The following is a 4,317-nucleotide window of genomic DNA, read 5'->3' as shown; positions in this document are numbered from 1 at the left end:
CACCTGATTGGTGTGTCTAGAATTAAGCACCTTATAATTGTGTTGAACCAATTGGTTGGATGGTGTTGTAATTTGATAGTCAGTGCTTTGGTATTGCAAGGAAGTGACTTCATGATAGATTTTTGTGTGTAATGTATGTTAAGTGTGTTTAGAGTTTTGCAAATCACCGTGTGTAGAGTTTTGCAACAAGTGTGATGTTGACAATGTGCTTATAGTTGTGCAAATATGGGCAGAAGTTTTGCTTCTTGAGTGTAAGCGTTTGCTAATAGTGAACTACTTTTAGTGTGTAAGCAATCCCAAAAAACTGTGAGAGTCAGACCTGCACTGAGCAGTGAGATGTTTCTGTTTTGGGTTTGTCTCCACCTTCCGGCAGCTGTGGGTACTGCGTGCGGAGATTCCGGAAGTTCTTCACCGCTCAGTCTGGAAGCGGAGTTGCTGGTGTTCTCTCCCTTTCGCTCAGCATCTTCGGTATGTAAAGTTATTAGTTCTATACCCGGAAATATCGTAGTGTTACTTTATTGAAAGTGTGTATTTATATGCGTTTCTTTTTGGCTATCAAGTTATTGACATTAATCTGAGGATAAAACAACGTTAATAAGCCATTATATAGGAGTGCGAGATCGCATATGTTCAACTAGAATTTGTAATTATTGTTATTTGTTATCAAGCAAATTGCACGCTGTTATGTGATTCTCTTGCTTTTTTCAGTTTCAATTTATCTCAACAAACTATGTTTTTTTATGGAACCACTTCTCGTTGAGGGGGAAAGCATTAATGAACAGTTTCCATTAACATACACACAAGCAATTAATAATTACATTTACATTTACATTTACGGCATTTGGCAGACGCCCTTATCCAGAGCGACTTACAACGTGCTTAAGTTACCATCGATGAAGAGATCAATTCCGGTTCACTAGGACCCCAACTATGAATACATCTATTTTATTCACTCTGTTTCTGTACACAATTACTAAATATTCTTTAAAGAGGAAGGTCTTGAGCTGCCGTTTGAAGGTGCTCAGTGACTGAGCTGTTCTGACCTCGAGGGGAAGTTCATTCCACCACCGAGGGGCCAAGACAGAGAAGAGTCTAGATGAATGTTTTCCTTTGACCTTCAGAGATGGAGGGACCAGGCGAGCAGTACTGGAGGCTCGGAGTATACGAGGTGCAGTGTGAGGTGTAATGAGGGCTGTGAGGTAGGATGGTGCTGCTCCATGTTTGGCTTTGTAGGCCAGCATCAGTATTTTGAACCTGATGCGTGCAGCTACTGGGAGCCAGTGGAGGGAGCGTAGCAGAGGGGTGGAGATGGACAGTGCAAAGTGCTCGAGATGGCTGCTGTCTCCTCCATCCTAAAAAACCCTGGACTGGACCCGGAATATTCCAGTCTACCACTCCTGGAAAGGGCAATCCAACTACAGCGATACATGTCCTAACATAAGCTGCTTGAACCCTTACAATGCGAATTCAGAACACATCACAGTATTGAAACTGCTCTTACTGATCACCAATGACCTCCTCATAGTTGCAGACTCTGGATTAACCAGTATCCTTTTCTTTTTACTGTTTGCTGTGCCCCCTTGGTCTAATAGTGCAAATTATAGGTGAAAAAAATTATATGAAGTCAACTTAAAAGTGAACTTCTTTGCCATCTTACCATATACAAATTGTTGTATATATGAAGTGCATGGATCTCAGGTTTTGAAGACAGGTCAGGGTGACATTTGATACATGGTACAGACTATTCACAATTTTTTTCATATATTATTATAATTTCAGAATGACAGTCATCCTGTGATACTGAAATATGACCTAGACTACTTGTTCTAAAGGGGTGTTCTAAAGTGAACAGGGTGTAAAGGTTTAGGCTACAGACACTAAGTCTGTGGGCAACATTCTCTAACAGCAGTCAAGTTGTTTGTGTCAAACAAGTTGTGAATTTGTTGTAACATAAAAGATGACTTACTTTGTGTTTGAAGGGATGCTCAGAGCTCCTATACATGGGATCAACAAAATTTTCAGAAGATTTCATTACGAGTATCAGAAAAACATGGAAGAATTACAGGATGCGTTTTCACTGGTTGTTCTTGTATTTTACCCAGATACAACACTGCTATTTTCAACTGAGCCCCGGAGATGACATCGAGATATCTCGAAAAACGAATCCTTTTTTTGTTTTACACAAAAGTTCTTTATAAGGTAATATGCATGTTAGTTCTGCAGGATAGCATGGAAACACACAAGAGTACACATCAGATGAAGAGCTTCATTGAGTTTTATTTTGAGATTGGTCTCGGATATTGATCTCGTCTCGACTTTTAAGTCTAACATTAGGGCTGCAACAACGAATCGATTAAATCGATAAAAATCGATTACTAAAAGAGTTGGCATCGAATTTCCTAATCGATTCATTGTGTCGCGCGACGCGGAGACATTTCATTATTAAAAAAACAAAAAAACTTTATTTGAGCGCGGAGCAGTGTGAACACACTGGATCTCTCTTGCGCACAGATGCTAGCAGAGTTTGGCGCCTCATAGACAGCGCTGAGCAAAAAAAAAAAAAAAAAAAAACAGCGGAGGTAGAGGACAGATACATGGCGGAGGCAGAGAAATCTGTGCGACCCAAGTCATCCAAGGTGTGGCAGCATTTCACACTAAATAAACAGAAAAAATGTGTTAACTGCAAAATATGCAAAAGCGACATGGCACGGCACGGTAGCATCACGGCAATGATCCAGCACCTGAAACACAAACATGTTGGAGTGTTTGAGGAGGAAGAAGGGAGTTCAGCAGCAGGGGAAGTCACTACAGAATCCTACTTTTGTTCCGTTTTGAAGTGAGGAACGTTAATGTCCCTGGTGCTGGTGTTTACTCATTATCCAGCTTGACAGGCATGACAAGTTAGCGTTAGCTTGTTAATAACAGTAGTAAAGCAGGGGTGCAGTGGTAGCCTAGCGGTTAAGGAAGCGGCCCCGTAATCAGAAGGTCACCGGTTCGATTCCCGATCCGCCAAGGTGCCACTGAGGTGCCACCGAGCAAAGCACCGTCCCCACACACTGCTCCCCGGGCGCCTGTCATGGCTGCCCACTGCTCACTCAGGGTGATGGGTTAAATGCAGAGGACAAATTTCACTGTGTGCACCGTGTGCTGTGCTGCTGTGTATCACATGTGACAATCACTTCACTTTACTTACTTTTACTAGTTACTTTGCACTTTGCATTAAAAGACTAAAAGACATGTTTTTATTCACTAGCCTTTTTTGGACCATTCATTTTTAAATCTGTTGTCATGTAGAGCTACACTGCAAAATTACACTAGTAATTTTGTCTCGTTTCCAGTCCAAATATCTAAAAAATCTTAAATCAAGATTACTAGACAAGGAAAATGGCATGAGAAAATTAAGTGATGCTTAAACCTTCTGTTTGAGATTATATCTCATTAAGATTAGTTTTCTTACCCCATTGGCAGATTATTTTGCTTGTTTTAAGCAAACAATCACTTAATTTTGAGGTGTTTTTCAGAAAACGAGACATCATTTCTCATGCTATTTCATGTAAATGTATCTTGTATTTAAGATTTTTTAGATATTTGGACTGAAAACAGGACAAAACTACTAAGTTATAAAAGCATTTTTTGCAGTGTATATTCTGTGCAGCTCAGGTGGCACTTTATTTTAAAAAAGTCTATATATTTGGCAGATGTAAAGCATACATGTGTATGTTTTTTGTGTTAGTCCATTTTTATTTTATTTTATTATTATTATAACAGCTCAAGGAGCAACATGTTTGTGCACTTTCTAAAGATTTTAGTTCTGTTTTTGAATAAAGGTTTGGAAAGGAATGCTTTTCTTGTTTTTTTTTTCCAGAGTCTACGATTAATCGACACAACCATGCCACCATGGTTGTGACGGGAAAGAGTCACAGAAAGAGGAGGACGAGGAGGAAGAGGAGTCAACAGAGGAAGAGATGGAGGCCATGCTGGAGGTAGAAGAAGAGGAAGACGAAGACAAGAAGGTGCTCAAAGAGGACCGAATATGACAAATGAGATCCCCCGCAACACTGGTTGACCACGTTGTCGACCACAACCTGACGCTGAGGGAGGCTGGACTGAGAGTACAGCTAAATCTATGTCGATACACACTGGCAAGTGTGATAAGAACATTTCGGCTTGAAAATAGGTATTGTATAAAAATCACCATATCAAAAACATCTGCACGGTTTCAGTAACTGCTTACAGTACTGTATTCTGTGCAGTATCAGCTCTTCTGTTACCTTGTCCTGTGAAATTACTGTACTATTGTTTACTGTTGAGGGTCAG

General features: G+C 40.3%; 1 long non-coding RNA gene across 1 annotated transcript; it reads left to right on the top strand.

Moving 5' to 3' along the window:
• Window positions 1-418: 418 nt before the first annotated feature.
• LOC114802330 (uncharacterized) lies at window positions 419-4,108 on the top strand. Its single transcript, XR_003751710.1, has 3 exons — window positions 419-468; window positions 2,103-2,199; window positions 3,866-4,108. It is a non-coding gene; the product is annotated as an uncharacterized LOC114802330 (long non-coding RNA).
• The last annotated feature ends 209 nt before the right edge of the window (window positions 4,109-4,317 follow it).

Source organism: Denticeps clupeoides, chromosome 1 (genome assembly GCF_900700375.1).
Source record: "Denticeps clupeoides chromosome 1, fDenClu1.1, whole genome shotgun sequence".
NCBI lineage: Eukaryota > Metazoa > Chordata > Actinopteri > Clupeiformes > Denticipitidae > Denticeps > Denticeps clupeoides.
Note: the sequence above shows the minus strand (reverse complement) of the source record. Positions and strands in the feature narration are given on the sequence as shown.